Source organism: Jaculus jaculus, chromosome 3 (assembly GCF_020740685.1).
Source record: "Jaculus jaculus isolate mJacJac1 chromosome 3, mJacJac1.mat.Y.cur, whole genome shotgun sequence".
Taxonomy (NCBI): Eukaryota; Metazoa; Chordata; class Mammalia; order Rodentia; family Dipodidae; genus Jaculus; species Jaculus jaculus.
The window spans coordinates 166,083,787-166,104,408 of record NC_059104.1 but is presented as its reverse complement, the minus strand read 5'-3'; the positions used below and the strand labels follow the sequence as shown (position 1 = coordinate 166,104,408).

The 20,622-nt window shown below is 45.2% G+C and overlaps 2 pseudogenes; both read right to left on the bottom strand.

Annotated features, from left to right (window-relative positions):
• Positions 1 to 449: 449 nt before the first annotated feature.
• On the bottom strand, positions 450 to 13,269 carry LOC101611386 (annotated as a pseudogene).
• Positions 13,270 to 19,869: 6,600 nt separating this feature from the next.
• Positions 19,870 to 20,143, bottom strand: LOC101611099 (annotated as a pseudogene).
• Between the last annotated feature and the right edge of the window lie 479 nt (positions 20,144 to 20,622).

Below are 20,622 nucleotides of genomic sequence, written 5' to 3'. Positions count from 1 at the left end.
ATCTAGAAGAGATTTTCAAATATACACATAGAGGGGTTTTTGTTTGTTTGGTTTGATTTGGTTTGGTTTGGTTTTTCAAGATAGGGTCTCACTCTAGCCCAGATTGACCTGGAATTCACTCTGTATTCACGGGGTGGCCTCGTACTCACTGTGATCTTCCTACCTCTGCCTCCCGAGTGCTGGGATTAAAGGCATGTGCCACCACGCCCGGCTCATAGAGGTATTTAAAAAAAAAAAACATATTTTTTTTTTTATTTGAGAGGGAGAAAGAAGCAAAGAGAGAGAGAGAGAGAATGGGCGTGCCAGGGCATCCAGCCACTGCAAACTCCAGATGCATGTGCCCCCTTCTGCATCTGGCTTACATGGGTCCTGGAGAATCGAACGGGAATACTTTGGCTTTGCAGGCAAATGCCTTAACCTCAACCTCTCCAGCCCTCAAAGAGATATTTTTAAGAAATGCTCTCCATGTCCATATCTGATTGTAACTGCTGATCCGTTTGTCCTTCTCACACTTTCCTTTGCTTGCATAAGGGGCCCAGATAAGATGGATGTTTTGCCTGACTGCTTTGATGTCCTGCACTTTCCGTGGCTGTTTATTTTTCCTCAGTCTGCTAATTATAAATTTAGCTTGGCATTTCTGTTTGATCTCCTTGGATCGCTTCATTCTACCAATAGTTTTATTCCATAGTTCTCCTTGGTCTTTGACAGGTTTATTTCTGTGTTTTTAAAATTCAAAAGAGTTTTCTATTGTTGACTCTTTACTAATTGCTTGCAGGAAGGCTTGAGACCACCTGACCTTGTAAAGATTAGGCTTCTTTTTAAAGTTTTTAATGACATCTGGATTTATATACTCTGAATGCCATGCACGCCTTGCAGATAAACATCATGCAGTGGCCAGGGTAGGTGGACCCTGAAGAGAAATAACTTCTCAATTTACCATATGGGATCCATGGGACCCCATAGGACCAAATGTTGAGTTTGAGAGTGGGATGTATGTTTAATTGTTTGTATTAATACAAGTAAGACATTCTTCAAATATCTATAAAATATAAAGAATATGCTACAACAAAATTCATGCATCTAAATTATTTTTTTAAATAAACAATAGCAGGGCTAGAGAGATGGCTCCACAATTAAGACACTTACATTGTACAGCCAAAGGACCCAGGTTTGATTCCCCAGTACCCACGTAAAGCCAGATGCATAAGGTAGTGCATGCATCTGGAGTTCATTTACAGTAGCTACAGGCCTTGGCACCCATTCTCTCTCCCCCTCTCTTTCTCTCTCAAATAATAAAATAAAATAAATCCTTTTCAAAATAAACAATACCAGCCAGGCCTTGATAGTACATGCCTATAATCCTAGTAAGAACTTGGTGACTGAGGCAAGAGAATTAATTGTGAGTTTCAAGCCAGCCTGGGCTCATAGGGAGTTGGAAGCCAATCTGGGCTGATAGTGAAATCTGTTTAATTACTTTATTATTTGAGAAAGAGGGGGAGAGAGAGAGAGAGAGAGAGAGAGAGAGAGAGAGAACACTCACCTGGGTGCACCAGAGCCTCTTGCCTGTGCAACTGAACTCCAGACACATGTACCACTTTGTGCATCTGGCTTTCCATTAGAACTGGGAAATAGAATCTGGGCCAGCAGGCTTTGAAAGTAAGTGCCTTTAACTGCTGACCTATCTCTCCAGCTCTTCTGAAATCTGTTTTGAAACAACAGTGACAAAAATGACCATTATCATTCTCTCTGAAGCCTCCTCAGCCTGACTTATTACATCTTATTACCTTTTTTCTCACCCCACGGACAACTACACGTTGGAATATTCTGGGATTTGTTCCCCCACTCCATTTTATAGTCTTATCACATATTTGTGTTTCTCAAAGGGTACTGTTTTTTTTTTTTTTTTTTTTTTTGGTTTTTCAAGGTAAGGTTTCACTCTAGCCCAGGCTGACCTGGAATTCACTATGGAGTCTCAGGGTGGCCTCGAACTCTCGGCGATCCTCCTACCGCTGCCTCCCGAGTGCTGGGATTAAAGGCGTGCGCCGCCACGCCCGGCTCAAAGGGTACTTTTGAAGTTTTGCTTTCTAAAAAAAAATTCAGCATTATGTTTCTGAGATGGAGTTTTCATCCATGTACTTAGCTATCTAGTGATCAGTTTCATGAATACATTATACTTTATCCATTGAGTTGAGAGGCACTTAAGATAGTTCCAGTGTTTCTGCATTACATACAGCAAGATTTGAAACATTCTTTAAAAAAAAAATCCTTTTTTTAGAGAGAGAGAGAGTGGGAAGTGGCGCGCAGGGGCTCAGCCACTGAAATTGAACTCCAGACACTTGTGCCACCTAGTGCGCCTGTGTGACCTTGTTCTGGTGTCACCTTTGTGCATCTGGCCTACATGGGATCTGGAGAGAGATCAAACATGGGTCCTTAGGCTTCACAGGCAAGAACCTTCATTGCTAAGCCACCTCACCAATCCTTAGTTTATGTGTGTGTGTGTGTGTGTGAGACAGAGTCTCACTTTAGCCCAGATTGACGTGGAACTCACTCTAGAGGCCAGGCTGGCCTCAAACTAATGAACATGCTCCCACCTCAGCCTTGTGAGTGTTGGGATTAAAGGCATGCATGACCTCATCTGCCTTTAGACCATTCTTATGTATGCCTTTTGGGACCCATGTGCTATGGTGTAAATTGAATTATCCTGACAGCAACCAGAAGAAGCACGTTGTGATGGTTAATCTCTGGCTGTTGACTTGACAGGATTCAGAATCACCATAGAAAACTCTTGGTATGTTTGTGAGGGATTTTAGGTTGAGGCAAGGAGACCCACTCTAATGGTAGGTGGCAATTCCTTGAGCCAGTGGACCCGGGCTGTATAAAGAGAAAAGCAGAGCTGGAGAGATGGCTTAGCAGTTAAGGTGCTTGCTTGCAAAGCCAAAGGACCCAAGTTTGACCCCCACCCCAGGACCCACATTAGCCAGATGCACAAGGGGACGCACACATCTGGAGTTCGTTTGCAGTGGCTGGAGGCCCCGGCATGCCCATTCTCTCTCCCTCCCTCCCTCCTTCTCCCTCCCTCTCTTTCTCTCTCTAAAATAAATAAATCAAAATAATTTAAAATAAAGAGAAAACCAGCTGAGCACCAACATTCATTCTCATCCCTGCTGATGTGATGACGTGAGCCGACTTCCTCCTCCTACCATGCCTTTCCGGCCAAAACCAACTCCACCCTCCAGAACTGTAAGCGGAAATAAATCCTCTTCTTCCCTAAGTTGCCTCGGGTCAGGTATTTTGACCCAGCAGGTCTACATATGTCTAGTCAGCCTTGTTTTGCAGATGAAGTCATTGAGGTTTGGATGGAGACAACTGAACAGATGAATGAAGATATGACAAGAATTACTGAGTCACCTCATGTCCTCAAATGGTCTGTTATGAGGAAGCCATACACTGACTCAAATCCTAAGCAAAGAGCTCCCCTCAGAACAATTCCTGTCCCTCCAATCCATTTTCTCTCTCACAACAGCCCAGTATCCAACTTCATTCCTCTTTGCCCCCTTCCTCTGGATCTCCAAATCCCAGTAAAGTCCATGTTTTTGTTTATATATTTGAGAGAGAGAGAGAGAAAGAGAGAGAGAGGCAGATATATAGAGAGAATGGGCACACCAGGGCCTCCAGCCACTACAGGGGAACTCCAGACGCATGTGCCACCTTGTGCATATGGCTTATGTGGGTCTTGGGGAATTGAACCTGGGTCCTTCGGCTTTGTAGGGAAGAGCCTTAACTGCTAAGCCACTGAGTTAAAATGAAGCTCTGGACCTTAATCTCCCACCTGATGGTTTGGCCTTCCCCCTCACTCCCCTCTGCTCACCCACAGCTCTGACTCAGTGCCCTGCCCTTGTGGAAGAGGGGTCCACATCATCTAGGAGGGGTCTGCCTCTTTCATCCACAACAGTTCCAGGCCACCTGTCCAGGAGGATGCAGAGCACCCTTCTATCCCATGTTTTATCTCTTTTTATCTCTCTGGACCCAGATCATGGCTTTGTAAAACGTGAGTGACGAATATTTACTGAAAAGATCAGTCCTCACCCCAGACATGTTCCAGGCAGTTCCTGGATTAATTTCAGTTTGCTGATTTGGTTTAAAATACTGGGCAAAGTACTTCTGCCCCACATGAGGTAAGCCCTACCCTCTGTCTCATCCCTCTGAGTTCTGTCATTGGGCATCTTGCTCTGCAGAGCTCCTTCAGGGATGTCCTTAATTTTAGCTTCCTAAAGGGTACTCCCATTTGGGTGGCAAGCTCTTTAGCTACTTGAGACATCTCCCCTAACCCAAGGCTTGCTTCTTCTGGAGCATACTCTGAGCCATTCTCCTATACGGAACCTTGCTCCCCAGTTACCCAGTTACAAAGGGACTGGTGATTTCTTAAAATCCAAATCGCCTTCAAAGAAACTGTGGGTTTTTTTTGTTTTTTGTTTTTTTAATTATTTATTTATCTATTTGAGAGCGACAGACACAGAGAGAAAGACAGATAGAGGGAGAGAGAGAGAGAATGGGCGCGCCAGGGCTTCCAGCCTCTGCAAACGAACTCCAGACGCGTGCGCCCTCTTGTGCATCTGGCTAACGTGGGACCTGGGGAACCGAGCCTCGAACCGGGGTCCTTAGGCTTCACAGGCAAGCGCTTAACCGCTAAGCTATCTCTCCAGCCCTGTGGTTTTGTTTTTTAAGGCAGGGTCTTGCTATGCAACCCAGGCTAGCCTTGAGCTCTTCACCCTCCTGTCAGCCTCCTGAGTGCTGGGATTACAGGCATCCACCACTGTGCTGATGGGAATTTTATTAGGCCTATCTTCCATCTCATAAATCATTCCTTGTCAAAAGTACAAATAAAAATTTAAAAATCCATGGGCTGGAGAGATGGCCTAGCGGTTAAGGTGCTTGCCTGTGAAGCCTAAGGACTCATGTCTGATTCTCTAAGTCCTCTGTAAGCCAAACGTACAGTGACAATCACACAATGTCACACATGTGCCCAAGGAGGCATATGCATCTGGTGTTTGATTATAGTAGCTGGAAGTCCTGGTGTGCCAATTCTCTCTCTCTCTCATCAAAAAGGCCAGCCTGTTGGGCTTGCAAAGGAGAGGGGTGGGGGGGGGGAGAGAGAGAGAGAGAGAGAGAGAAAGAAAGAAAGAAAGAAAGAAAGAAAGAAAGAAAGAAAGAAAGAAAGAAAGAAAGAAAGAAAGAAAGGAAAACAAAAAAAGAAGGAAGGAGAGAGAGGGAGAAAGAGAGAGAGAGAGAGAAAGAAAGAAAGAAAGAAAGAAAGAAAGAAAGAAAGAAAGAAAGAAAGAAAGAAAGGAAGGAAGAAGGAAAGAAAGAAAGAAAGAAAGAAAGAAAGAAAGAAAGAAAGAAAGAAAGAAAGAAAGAAAGAAAGAAGGAAAGAAAGAAAGAAAGGAAGGAAGGAAGGAAGGAAGGAAGGAAGGAAGGAAGGAAGGAAGGAAGGAAGATACAGAGAGAGAGAGAGGGAGGGAGGGAGGGAGAAAGAAGAAAGGAAGGAAAGAAGGAAGGAAGGTCCCAGGTATGGTGGCTCACACCCTTAATCCCAGCACCCAGGGGGCTGAGGTAGGAGGCTCACTTAGAGTTCAAGGCCAGCTTAGGCTAGAGTGAGACCCTACCTCGATAACCACACAAAAGCTGGCAGCTCCATGTGCAGTGAGGGACTCCATCTCAAGGAAATTGAGTGGAAAAACAATAGAGGAGGCACCTGACCATCTCCTCTGGCCCCCACGTGTGTGTACATTGCATCCAAACGTACACATGCATATATCATACATACATATCACACACATATAGAAAAAAGATACAAAACGTATGCATGTTTTCTGAGGAATTCTTCCTAATTCTAGTCTCTTTTCTCTCTATGTCACTGCCATACAGTATTGGAGTTTATGTGGTACTGCAACCTTTGTGTGGGCTTTTTTTTTTTTTTTTTTTTTGCAGGGGTGGGTTCAAAGTTTGGTCTCGCTCTAGCCCAGGTTGACCTGGAATTCACAATGTCGTCTCAGGGTTGCCTCAAACTCACAGATATTCTCCTACCTCTGCCTCCCAGGTGCTGGGATTAAAGGTGTGCGCCACCATGTCCAGCTCTTTCTGTGTGTTTTTATTTTTTAATTTTTTTTGTTTTTGAGAGCAACAGACAGAGAGAGAAAGAGGCATAAAGGTAGAAAGAGAGAATGGGCACGCCAGAGCCTCCAGCCACTTCAAAAGAAATCCAGATGCATGAGCCCCCTTGTGCATGTGGCTAACATGGGTCCTGGGGAAATCAAGCCTCGAACCGGGGTCCTTAGGCTTCACAGGCAAGTGCTTAACCACTAAGCCACCTCTCCAGACACGCACGCACGCACACACACACACACACACACACACACACACACACACGTATATATGGGGTGTTTTGTTTTATTTATTTTCAAGGTAGGGTTTCACTCTAGCCCAGGCTGACCTGGAATTCACTGTGTAATCTCAGGGTAGCCTCGAACTCTCGGCGATCCTACCTCTGCCTCCCGAGTGCTAGGATTAAAGGCGTGCGCCACCACGCCCAGCCTATATGTGTTTTTACACAGTATGCATGGATGTCATCACACAATAGGGGCTTGCTTTGCATGCTTTAAACTTCATATGAAAGGTATCTTCTGCCTTTTCTGCAGCTTCCTTTTCTTTTTATCTCATGGCACTTGAGATGCATCCATTAAAACTGTTGTATGTTACTGCATTTTGTAGTTACACTGCAGTACATTTAAACGTCTTTCTGCTTCACAGTCGTGTAGAGCATGGCATGACCCACATACCTGTAGTCTTGGCACTTGGGAGGAGGAGGCAGGGAGACGGAGAGCTCATGGCCGTCCGTGGCTGCACGGTTAATCTGAAGCCGTCCTGGGCTACATGAGTTCCTGTCTCAAGAAACAATAGCAGGTATTGTTGTGGTTAAAGGCACTTACTTGCAAAGCCTAATGGCCTAGGTTTAATTTCCCAGCCACTCGTGTAAGCTTCATGCAAAAAGGAGTATAAGAGTGTAGTATTGGCTTGCAGTGACAAGAAGCCTTGCTCATGCACACACACACACACACACACGTGCAAATAAATTAATTCTAAAATGACAAAAGTCATGTAGTTGACATTTTGTACGTGTCCCTTAACACATAGGCATGAGGACTTTTTTTTGTGTGTTTTTTTTTTTTGTTTGTTTTTCGAGGTAGGGTCTCACTGTAGCCCAGGCTGACCTGGAATGCAGTATGGAGTCTCAGGGTGGCCTCGAACTCACGGCGCTCTTCCCACCTCTGCCTCCCATGTGCTGGGATTAAAGGCGTGCGCCACCACGGCCGGCTCAGGCATGAGGACTTTCAGAGCTATATCCCTAAAAGTGTATTTGTTGAATAACATGTTACGCACATCTTCACATCAGCCAGACATTTGATTTCCTAGAAATTTACATTGCCACTAGTAGTGTGTGAAGGACGTTCGTATTGTCCTATCTGGTTGCCAACCATCATTTACTTTTAAGAAAGCTTTTTAAACCGGGCGTGGTGGCACACGCCTTTAATCCCAGCACTCGGGAGGCAGAGGTAGGAGGATCGCCATGAGTTTGAGGCCACCCTGAGATTCCCTAGTGAATTCCAGGTCAGCCTGGGCTACAGTGAGACCCTACCTTGAAAAAAGCCAAAAACAAACCCCCCCCAAAACAAAAAAGTTTTTTTAAAGTTCCTTTCTAAGTCAATTCCAAACTTCTTATTGAGGCAGGATAAAAAGACAGGAAAAATTAAGAAGAACATGGGAAGGGAAAAGGGTCCCTCACACCAGAAACTGTTGGAATCTTTTGCCTACTGAGAGTCAAGAATTCCAGTACATTGCCGGGTGTGGTGGTGCACGCCTTTAATCCCAGCGCTCAGGAGGCAGAGGTAGGAGGATCGCCATGAGTTCGAGGCCACCTTGAGACTCCATAGTGAACTTCAGGTCAGCCTGGGCTAGAGTGAGACTCTACCTCAAAGAAAAAAAGAAGAAGAAGAAAAAAAAAGAAAAAAGAAGGAGAAGAAGAAGAAGAAGAAGAAGAAGAAGAAGAAGAAGAGGAAGAAGAAGAAGGAGAAGAATAATTATTCCAGTACAATTAACAAAATTTGTCTCAGAACTTGCTCACATGGAAACAATATTTCTTTTAAATAGAGATGCTTCAAATAAGAATGTTAAGGTAGTGATGAACCATGTGTAAGGCCTAGGTGTATATGACCTTTGAGTATAGGCTTTTTCCTCTTCCAACTAAGAGCCTGTTATTTTTTTTCTAGAAATCTCACAAGGATCAACACTTACAGTAAAACATGTCTCAACCACTTGTGCACCCTTGTGTCCCGTGGCTTTACCTTATCAGATTGCAATCCTATCTGAAGCAGCCCATAAACTCATTTATCCAAAAAGGAAAAGGAGAAAAAAATGGTTCCTTAGAAACGCTCTGAACACTGTAATTCTATCATATATGCAGCTACTGCTAAGACACCTGAGCAGAATTCCCTCTTGAGAAGCCCCCTGCCCACACCTGGGTGTGTCCTATTCTTTTCCTGAGGGCCTCTTTTTTTTTCTATCAACTCACCACTCACCTCCCTGCTGAAATCTATGTTAAAATCCAACTTTATTTCACAATGGCTCAGCCTGAAATTCTTTTTTTTTTTTAATTATTTATTTATTTATTTGAAAGTGACAGACACAGAGAGAAAGACAGATAGAGGGAGAGAGAGAGAATGGGCGCGCCAGGGCTTCCAGCCTCTGCAAATGAACTCCAGACGTGTGTGCCCCCTTGTGCATCTGGCTAATGTGGGACCTGGGGAAGCGAGCCTCGAACCGGGGTCCTTAGGCTTCACAGGCAAGCGCTTAACCGCTAAGCCATCTCTCCAGCCCCTGGAATTCTTTTCAGTAGTTAAGCCAAGAATCTTGCCTTCCCCTGAGTAAGGACCTCTGAAAAGAACTCCTCCAGCTTGTTTCCCACTGTCACGGACAATCTTTCCTATGCACCCTTCTGGTGAGGTCTCGCAATTGATTCAAGCATTATCTCCAGGCCTTTACATTTATCATATTTACTCCTACTAGCAACCTTAAAAAGGTGACAAATAGTGTAATTTTCCAGGCAAGAGACCTAAGAAGTATTGGGGTGGTCTGAATGTGACAGACTCAGGTGTCTTCTTAAGATTAAACTTGTCCTAGGAGAGTAACCAACAGCTTTCTGATTGGCTAAGAGATCAGCTCAGTGGAAAGGAAGCAATAGTTGGCACTGGGAACCAAGTTAGAATTCTATGGAGACCAAGATTATGGTCCTCTAAAGAGAAGCTCCCACTAGTTTGTGGGCAAAAGAGAATTTACACCTATTAAGATCTCTCTAAATTAGCAATGTTTATCCCTTTAACCTAGGCTGAACTCACTCTCTACTGAAGAATCTGGTTTTTTATGTTTTGTTTTGTTTTTCCAGAAGACAGCGAAAGCTGAGGACAATCAAAAATCTTTCAACAAGACAAGAAGAGCTAGCTGACTCCCGGGCAGGAGATGAACCACTAGCCAGCCAGCGCCCGGGTGAAACCCCAGAGGAATTGATGAGTAAGAGTTCTGCTTCCATGGTGAGGCTGACAACGTGCACCAGGGTGATGGGGACAGACACTGAGGATACTTAAAATGTACCAAAGTTGGGCTGGAGAGATGGCTTAACGGTTAAGCGCTTGCCTGTGAAGCCTAAGGACCCTGGTTCGAGGCTCGATTCCCCAGGACCCAGGTTAGCCAGATGCACAAGGGGGCACATGCGTCTGGAGTTCGTTTGCAGGGGCTGGAGGCCCTGGCACGCCCATTTTCCATCTGCCTCTTTCTCTGTCTGTCGCTCTCAAATACATAAATAAAAATAAACAACAACAACAAAGTACCAAAGTAGAAATCCAGAAGCTGCTGAGAGCACAACACTAAAGTGGACTTAAAGCACGCCCACCACAGCTCAGGGAATTCTCAGACTGTAAGAGCCACAGGGTGGGAGGGAAGATCCTGAGGTATTGCCCTTCCCACCAAGACTAGCCACTGCCCTCACAGCTCATAACCCACAACCCCATGGCGAAGACCAGCAATCTCACTAAAGAGGGCCCACAACCGGAAGGGGGCAGGGAAGAGGGAAATGATAGTACCAGCATATGACGTGCCCATACAAGGTTTCTACTTAATTTAAAGATAAAAATTAAAAAAAAAAAAAACAGGTATGGCTGTGCATGCCTTTAATCCCAGCACTCGGGAGGCAGAGGTAGGAGGATCGCTGTGATTCGAGGCCACCCTGAGACTATGTAGTGAATTCCAGGTCAGCCAGGGCCAGAGTGAGATCCTACCTCAAAACACCAAAAAACCAAAACACAAAACACAAACAAAAGGCTGGAGAGATGGCTTATTGGTTAAGGCACTTACCTGAGAAGCCTAAGAGCTCATGTTCTAATCTCCAGGTCCCTGGTAGCCAGTGATGCAAGCACGCAATGTTACACATGTGCCACAAGGGGGCGCACACACCTGGAGCTCATTCACAGTGGCTGAAGGCCCTGATGGGCCCATTCTCTCTCATTCTCTCTCTCTCCCCCTCCTCCCTCTTTCTCTCTCTCTCTCTCTCTCAAAAAGAAAAGAAAAGAAAAGAAAAAAGTTAAACTTGTAACTTGGTTTTCTACTGGAGGAGTGGTCACTGGGGGTGCATCCTGGAGTCCAGCCTTAAGGTATGTTAGGGGGTAGATCTGGATTCTGTCTCAAAGGTGAGGAAAGAGCAGTTTGAGCTCTGGCGTGTCCTGCGTGCTTCTGGTCCAGGCTGTTGGTGGTGTCTCTACTTGGATCTGTGAAAGGGAGCCAGCTTCCTCCACCACTGATGGAACTTTCCCTGACTTTGTAAGCTGAAGAAAACCTCTTCCTCCCATAAACCCTGCCTAGGTGGATATTCGTCCCAGCAACATGGAGCTGACTACAAGTATATAGTTGAAACAAATTGTTCAAAGTGTCAGAGATAACGAGAGGCGCTGCTGGATTTAAACCCCAGGTCTGTCTACCAGGGAGTTTGGACTTAATCATACAGAATCATTGAAAGGGACCGATTGATTGACTAATCAATTGAGTTATCTGACATCAAAATATGGTCCCTTCTAACTAGTAATCTTTTTTGTTTATTTTTATTTATTTGAGAGAGTGAGATATACAGAAATAGGCAGATAGAAAGAAAGAGAATGGGCGCGCCAGGGCCTCCAGCCACTGCAAGCAAACTCCAGATGCACGCACCCCCTTGTGCATCTGGCTAACGTGGGTCCTGGGGAGTCGAACCTGGGTCCTTTGGCTTTGCAGGCAAGCACCTTAACCGCTAAGCCATCTCTCCAGCCCCCTAACTAGTGATCTTTATGGAGATGAAACAACGCAGAAGGGAGGAAGGTAAAAAGGGTTAGAGGTTGTATTCTTTGGGATTTTCTAGAGAAACAGACAGAACCTATAGAATGACCTTATATTATAAAGGGGTTTATTTGATTGGTTTACAGGATTCAGGCTGAGAAGTCTATAGCTGTCTGTAGGCTTGAGCATCGAGGAACCTGGTCCACAAGGCCGGATGGCTCAGCAATCCCTGTCTAGAGCTGAAGGCCCGGAGGATCCCTGGAGGGGGATGAAACTGGGTTCCAGTGTCCATGAGGGATGGTGAAAACAGGGTAGGTGTCAGTATGAGTCATGAAGAATGAATAACTCAGGAGGGCAGCCAGGCAAAAAGCACTCACCAGCAGAGGCAGCCAGGGGAAAGGGGACTAGATGCTCTTCGAGCGTCTTTATACATAGTCAGTCCATCACTATAAGAGACACCTACTCTTCCTCGAAATAACCTCATCGACCTACCCAAAGGCATGTCTCTTGATTCCTAATCGGAGCAAGTTAACAACAGAACTTAACCACCCCAGAGGTAGACAGATGGCTCACTTTGTGACTGTCCTGTGTTAGGCAGGCAGTAAGGGCAGTTTCTTCAGTGCTCCTCAAGATGTGGTGCCTGGATCATCTGCCCCACAATGACCCACACTGTCTCCTCAACATATAGACTCCTGGGGGGACTTCTTGGAGTTCACAGGGGAGCAGTACAAGGCACCATTGTGATATGAAGTTCAAGTGCCACTGATCTGCTAGCAAAGGGACACGGTGAGCAGATGATTACAGGGCAGAGCACAAAGTTGCAATTTAGGAAGTTTCCAGAGGAAACTTGGTTAAATTCAGAATGGGGAGCAGGGTGCAGAAAGAAAAGGGGATATTTGAGATGAAGGGGCGATGTTTACAAACGCCCAGGAACAAGAGGAGACAAGAGGTTCCTCTAGGGAAGAGAAAGTATTTTAGGAATGTGGCAACAAGACCTAAGAGGTGGGTAGGGACCAGGTCACAAAGAACCTTGTTGGTCACGTCATGTCAAAGAGTTTGGTCTTTGTCTTACAGGGAGTGGGAAACTGCAAGTTATTTATTTCTAGGGGGATATTGATGGTTTTGAGTTTAAGGACAATTCCCCTGACAGCCACCATCAGAACCCACAGAAGAGGTTGTGAGAAGGGACAGGACAAGCCATTCCTCAGGGCTGTCGGAGCACAGGCAAGGCTGAGAGAGAAGGTGAATGGGCAGAGAGAGGAATCTATGAGAGGTGATCGCTGCTTGGATGTGGTGGGGGACAGGCAGTCAAGCCTTTGCTTTAGCAAGCTGGGTCAAGTGGTTCTGGATTTTACCAAGGTAAAGAAACCACTGGAAGAGAAACCAGTGTGGAAGGAAAATAAGATCATGTCAGAACATACTGATTTTGAGATCCTTGTGAAACATCCAAGTCTAACAGTTGAGAAGCTAGTTGGAAATGCAGGTCTAAAGGAGACTTCTTTCCTAACAGAAGTTAATTTTGTTTGGGACAGGGACAAGCCCAGCTGAAATGTCCTCTTTCCTACACTTTTGCCCATGTCCCTAGACTCTCTGTGATTGCTCCTGAGACCCCACCCCCACCCCCACCATGGTTGTTTCCAACCAAAGAGATCTAAACGGGTATAAATCACTGAGTGTAAATGCTGCAAAGGTTGAAGGTTATTGAACAAAGAACAGACCCAGCTAGCATTTCCCTTTTGCCTTTGCCCTTTTTCTTCTTCCTGCCTAAATGTAGTTGAGATACTTGGACAAGAAACAGCCATTGATGACCATGAGGATGAAGGCCCTAGTGCTACTGGTTTTGGGGGTTGAGTTCATTGTCGCTTGGTTGTGATGCATGACAAGAGAGGAAAGTTGAGGAAGAGGAAGCAAGCAGAGTTTTACTTGAAGAAAAGAAAGAACAAAGCTCCCTGCTTCTACAGACAGGCCTCATCAGCTTGCCAATAAGTAGCTTTGCTTTCTGGTAAGAGATGTAAGATGATTTTTTTTAATATTTTAAAAAGTATTTTATTTTTATGTTTTTTTTTATTTATTTGAGAGTGACAGACAGAGAAAGAGGGAGAGAGAGAGAGAGAATGGGTGCTCCGGGGCCTCCAACCACTGCAAATGAACTCCAGCCATGTGCGCCCCCTTGTGCATTTGGCTAACATGGGTCCTGGGGAATCAAGCCTAGAACTGGGGTCCTTAGGCTTCACAGGCAAGTGCTTAACCACTAAGCCATCTCTCCAGCCCTATTTTTATTTATTTACTTGAGAGAGAGAGAAGATGGGCAGGCCAGGGCCTCCAGCCATTGCAAACAAACTCCAGAAGCATGAGCCACCTTGTGTACCTGGCTTACACGAGTCCTGGAGAATAGAACCTGGGTCCTTTGGCTTTGCAGGCACTGCAATCGAACTCCAGATGCTTGCACCACCTAGTGGGCATGTGTGACCTTGCACTTGCCTCACTTTTGCACATCTGGCTTAGGTGGGATCTAGAGAGTTGAACATGGGTCCTTAGGCTTTGCAGGAAAGCGCCTTAACCACTAAGCAATCTCTCCAGCCCAAATAAAAATATACTTTTTATAAAAAAAAAAACCAATCCATTCAGGGTTATTTAGTGTATATTCAACTCCATGAAGTTTATTTTATAATCACTTTCCAGGTACATAATTAAAGGTTATTGACTCTGGTCATATGTGCTGACTTGGCTCCAAAGGTGGCGTGTTTTGGGTTCAGGACGTTACAGGTGTAGATCTGAGTTCAGAGGGCACCCACTGAGGTTTTCAGGTTCTTGTGTCTCAGGCCAAAGACTTGCATCAGGAGCACAGGGTTATTAATAAATACAGACAGTGTATTAAGAAACAAAAAGGCACTTTCAAGAATGGAAGTGGGCTAGAGAGTTGGGAAAGGGCACTGGGTCATAAGCCTCATGATCCTTTGCAGGTCGTTCACATAGCACCAGCCTTCCCAGGGTTTGTATACAGTGGGCTTTTCTCGGGCACGCTCTGTGGCAAGTATCCCAGGAGAGGAAGGAGTTCTACCCTTCTGCTAACTGGGACTGCTTTCATATATTAATCCTGATGCCTCTCTCGGCACATCCCTTGTCTCTTACCACAACTTGATGACCTGGGAAACCTTTGCTCTCTTCTGTCTTTCCCAAATCAACCAGCCCTGGTATCCTTTCCAGAAGACTGGTGCAAGGGCTTTCCCAGGATCTGGGCTGCAATGGAACCTGGTTGGCCCAGCCTTTATCAAGATTGCCACAGCCTCCTCATTTATCTGATCCTTTCCTTCCCATCCTGCCCCACTACAAACAAACACCTATTTTGCCTAACACGTCGGTGTGGACATTTTACTGCATGTTTTACACTGATGTTCTTCCTGGGCCGCACACCAAAGTCTTCCTTTCAGCAGACTAGGCCCCAAGCTGTCTATCACCACGCTGATATTCGTCCTCTGTCTCTGCACACAAGTTCAGCCACTTCGTCTCATTCTGCCTTTCTCTTGCCCTTTCAAGCCCTGGCAGGCTGTTTTCTTGGCAGAAATGCCTCTCTGCCACATGTTTCCACAGACTACAATCTCATCGCAGCCAGATTAATTTTCTGGTCTTCCCAGCAACTGGGAATGGGTAGACTCCCTGTTGCCCTTCTCCCTCAAACCTTCTGCCAAATTCCTCTCAAATCTTATTGATTTTTGCCTGATAATTATCTGGAAATGTGACCATTCCCTATTATCGTATCTACTCACCAGATCATTGGGTCTTTTCCAGTTCACTCAAGCTATCCTCCCTTCTCAAACATATTCACACCACTCCCTTGCTTAAAATGTTTTATTTTTATTTTATTTATTTATTTATTTGCAAGGAGAGAGAGAGTGGGGGGAAGGGAAATGGGTATGTCAGGGCCTCTTGCAAGCAAACTCCAGAGACACTTGGACCACTTTGTGCATCTGGTGTGGGTACTGGGGAACGGAACCCAGGCGGTCAGGCTTTGTAAGCAAGGACCTTTTAACGCTGAGCCTTCTCTCCAGCCCCCACTCCCTTGCCTAAAACTCTTCAGGCAACTAATAACTTTGTCCCTGCAGGTGGGAAGAGGCGCATTTCTATGCATCAAGTGCAGAGTGTGTGTCTTGGGGACCCCCCCCCCATCCTACTGTCCGCCTCTTGCTCTGAGCTCCTGTAGGGCCAGCTCCGCCCAGGAGGTATGATCCCGCCTCCGGCACCACACGGTCCCAGCCTTGGCTCAGCTCCTTATTATCTGGGTGCCCTTGGGCAAAATTTCAAATTCACTGTGTTCGTTTTGTCATATGTACAGGTCTTGCGTGAGTCATATGACCATTAGATTTCAAAATCCTCCTGAAGGATATTCAGAGCAGCGTCAAGGACAGAGCACATATTATGCGTTAGCCATTGTGCTCGTCACATCCATTTTAACTCTTGGGATAAATCTGTTTTGTCCACTTCTATTTCCTACAATAATAGCACATGACACATCGTAGGGGGCTGTTAAATATAGGTTACAAAATGAAATTTCCAGATGATTTGGCTAGTGTGTCTTGTCGTATTTCATTATGTCAGTTAAACTGCTATTAGGTTAAAAAATGGGAATTATGCTATTCTATTCTGAACTTAAGTCTTGCTCTGCAGTAGATGTTCCATTCATTCTTGTTGATTCTCATGCAAAGTGAGCCTGCCTGTTTTGCTTTTTTTTTTTTTTTTTTTTACATTGTCTGTATATATATGTAGCCAAGGCTGGCCTTGAGCTTGCCATCTTACTGCCTATATCTCCTGGTGCTGGTAAAATGATTTCACTTTTTTTTTTTTAGAGAGAGTGAAAGAGAGACAGAGAAGAGAGGGAGAGAATTGGCATGCCAGGGCTTCAGCCACTGCAATTGAATTCCATATGCTTGCGCCACCTAGTGGGCATGTGAGACCTTGTGCTTGCCTCACCTTTGTGTGTCTGGCCTACGTGGGATCTGGAGAGTCGAACGTGGGTCCTTAGGCTTTATAGGCAGGCACATTAACTGCTAGGCCATCTCTCCAGCCCAAATGATTTCTGTTTGTTTAAGTATTGTAGAAGTGTTGGGGGGGGGGACTGCCATGACTATGCCCGGCTGTAAAAGACCAAGAGGAGCGATGCAGGTTGGTAGTGCAATGGACAGCATGTCTGATGACAAACCAGAAGGAAAGAAATACCTTGAGACTCCTAAACTCGCTTAACCCAAGGCCATCTGAGACATCTGGTGTCCTGGTTTTCTGTGCTTGTGAAATATTACACGTTTTATATGAAAAACAAATGGGTTAAGGTTTGGATTTCTTCATCTTCTTGGGAAGTAGTAAAAAAGTTTTCAGGGCTGGAGAGATGGCTTAGTGGTTAAGGCACTTGCCTACAAAGCCAAAGGACTCAGGTTCGATTCCCCAGGACCCACATAAGCTGGATGCACAAGGTGGCACGTGTGTCTGGAGATCGTTTGCAGTGGCTGAGGGCCCTGGTGCACCCAATCTCTATCTGCCTCACACAAGTAACTAAGTAAAAAATTTGAAAGTATTAATTTTTTTTTTTTCAGTAAGAATCTTGTTACTGGGGAAATGGCTCCATGGGAAAGCACACTGGCTGTGTGGCATGGGGAACTAAATGTGATGCTGGGCACCCATAGAAAAGAAAGCTGGGCTTGGCTGTGCATACCTGTAACCGCGGTGCTGAAAGGGCCAGAGACAAGAAGATCCCTGGGGCTCACGAGTCAGCTAGTTTAGCTGAAAGATGGCGAGAGCTCCGGGTTCAGTGAGACAAAGGACACTCAGTGTCCTCCTCTGGCCTCTGCATTTGTGCACACAGGTTATGTGTATCTGCACATACACATGCACACACACACAAGATTTGGTTGAAAACTTTTAAAGCTGGGTTTCTATTTTTGTTGTTGTTGTTTTGAGGTAGGGTCTCACAGTAGCCCAGGCTGACCTGGAATTCACTATGGAGTCTCAGGGTGGCCTCGAACTCACGGCGATCCTCCTACCTCTGCCTCCCAAGTGCTGGGATTAACGGCGTGTGCCACCATGTCCAGCTCTTTCTTTATTTTTAAAAAAATTTATTCATTTGAGAGAAAGAGGCAGCAAGAGAGGTGACAGAGAGAGAGAGAATGGGTGCGCCAGGGCCTCCAGCCACTGCATGTGAACTCCAGACACATGCACCACCTTGTGTGTCTAGCTTACATGGGTCCTAGGGTATAGAACCTGGGTCCTTTGGCTTTGTAGGCAAGCACATTAACCACTAAACGATCTCTTCAGCCCCCTATTTGTTAATTGAAATGGGAATACAGGTGTTAGAGAAGTGGCTAAGTGGATAAAGCACTTAAGCTGGAGGACCTGAGTTCAGATTCCCAGCACCCATGTAAATGCCCACTGTGCTGGGCATGGTGGCACACACCATTAATCCCAGCACTCGGGAGGCAGAGGTAGGAGGATCGCCGTGAGTTGGAGGCCACCCTGAGACTCCATAGTGAATTCCAGGTCAGCCTGGGCTACCGTGAGACCCTATCCTGAAAAACCAAAATAAAGAAATAAATAAAAATAAAAATAAATTCTTGGTGGGTAAGGCCACCCACCTGTGCTCCCAGGACTCTGGGATGTCGAGATAGAGGGTCCTTAAGGCAAGCTGGATAGCTAGACTAATAGAATTAGCAAACCCTGGGTTCTAGTGAGAGACCATGTCTGAGTGAATAAAGGGAAGAGCTATTGAGGACAACACCCAGCGTCACCCTCGAGCCCTCACACACAAACACACACACACACACACACACACATGCATGTACATCCACACACAAATGAACATGCATACACACAAAAAAATTAATACAGATGTGCCTTGACTTACTATGACGTTACATCTAAAACTCATCCAAAGCTACCTCCTATTATAAATAAAGCTGCTATAAGTATTCTTTTTATTTTTATTTACTTATTTTGTTTTTTTTTGAGGTAGGGTCTCACTCTAGTCCAGGCTGACCTGAAATTCACTATGTAGTCTCAGGGTAGCCTCGAGCTCACAGCGATCCTCCTACCTCTGCCTCCCAAGTGCTGGGATTAAAGGCGTGCACCACCCGCCCCACAAATATTCTTTTTTTAAATTAATTTATTTGTGAGCAGAGACAGAACAGAGACAGAGAGAGAGAGAGAGAGAGAGAGAGAGAAAGAGAGAGAGAGAGATTGGATATGCCAGGGCCTCCAGCCACTGCAGATTAACTCCAGATGCATGCACCACCATGTGCATCTGGCTTATGTGGGTACTGGGGAATCGAACTGGGTCCTTAGACTTTGCAGGCAAGTGCCTTAACCACGAAGCCATCTCTCCAGCCCTGAATATGCTTGTATAAGGTTTTGTGGACGTATGTCTCCAGTTCTCCTGGTAAACATTTAAGTGTAAATTTGCCAGGTCATATGATAACTTTGCTTAGCATTTTGGGGATATGAAAAAGTGTTTGCAAAGCGGATCCCCATTTTACATACCAGCATGATGTGAGGGTTCCAAATGCCCTACCTTCTTTCTAACACTTGTTACTGTTGCTTTTAAAGCTTAGCCACCCCATCCTGGTGTGTGTGAAGAAGCATGTCATTTTGGCTTAGATTTGTTTTTTGTAGTGGCTGATGTTATTGAACATCTTCCTGGGTATGTATCAGACATTTTTCGGTCTTCGTTGAAGTCTTGGTAGAAATGTCTGATTAGATCATTTGCCATTCTTCTTTCTTTTTCTTTCTTTTCTCTTCTTCCCTTCTATCTTTCTCTCTTTCTTTCTTCCTTTTTGAGGCAAGCCCAACAGACTGGTCTCTTTTCTTTTTAAATGAGAGAGCGATAGCAAGAGTGAGAGAGAGAGAGAGCAAGCAAGAGAGAGAGAGTTGGCACACCAGGGCCTTCAGCTGCTGAAATTGAAGTCCAGACACATGTGCCTCCCCCTTGTATACATGTGCAACCTTGCACACGTACATCACTTATGCATCTGGCTTATGTGGGACCGGGAAAGTAGACTATGAGTCCTTAGGCTTTGCAGGCAAGCTCCTTAACCACTAAGCAATCTCTCCAGCACTCTTACTTTTTCTTCCTATTTCTTTTTTAATAAAAAAAAAAATTTAGGCTGGAGAGGTTGCTCAGTGGTTAAAGCTACTTTCTTGCAAAGCCAGATGGCCCTGTTTCAACTCAGTACCCAGGTAAAGCCAAGGCTTGCAAAGCGGCACAAGCATCTAAAGTTCTTTGCAGTGGCAAGAGGCCCTGGTTCACTCACATACTCAGTCTGTCAAATAAATATATATTTTTTAAGATTTTCCCCCCTATTTTTTGGTATGTTATTTCTATTTTATTTTCTTTTATTTTTTTTAAGAGGATCTTTAATCCCCACACATGGGAGGCAGCAGTAGGAGAATTGACATTTACATTTATTCCCATTTTATTTACTTTAAAAAATTCATGACCCTAAATAAGATGTAGATGTGCCGTATGTGGTCATTTAATCCAGGTAGCATCCATTTTAAGTACCTGTCCAGACTTTCTACATGCTTGGCAGTGGACTGCAGGGACGGGAATTGTGTGTCGCTGTACTGGGGCAGTTTTATTCCAGGGACCTGAAGACTTTTCTACACCTCCACTACCTCCACATTCTTCCCAGTTATCTCCTGGATCTCCTCTCTTTTCATTATCATCATCTTCCTCTTCACTTATTTGCATTGCTTGAACCTGGAGTCCTCTGTAATCGACCTCTTTTTGCTCAAATTCTTTCCATTCATCTTCATCCCAAATTGTCCGGCATCCTCCCTGTGGCTGACTTGGGCCCAGGGTGGGGGTGGCATCGAACCCGGGTTCAAGCAGGCGCAGTCCCAACGTACGGAAGCAATTATAGTTTTGAGTCACCACATCCCAGCTTTTTGCTCATTCCTTTTGCTTTAAATCTCATGTATCTCTGACTAGCTTTTAATTTTCTTTCTTTTCTTTTCTTTGGTGGGGAGTTGGTTTTTTGAGGTAGGGTCTCGCTCTAGTCCAGGCTGACCTGGAATTCACTATGTAGTCTCAGGGTGGCCTTGAACTCACAGAGATCCTCCTACCTCTGCCTTCCGAGCGCTGGGATTAAAGGTGTGCGCCACCACGCCCCGGCAGCTTTTAACTTTCTATGTAGCTGATGATGGCCTGACCTTGTCTTCCTGATCCTC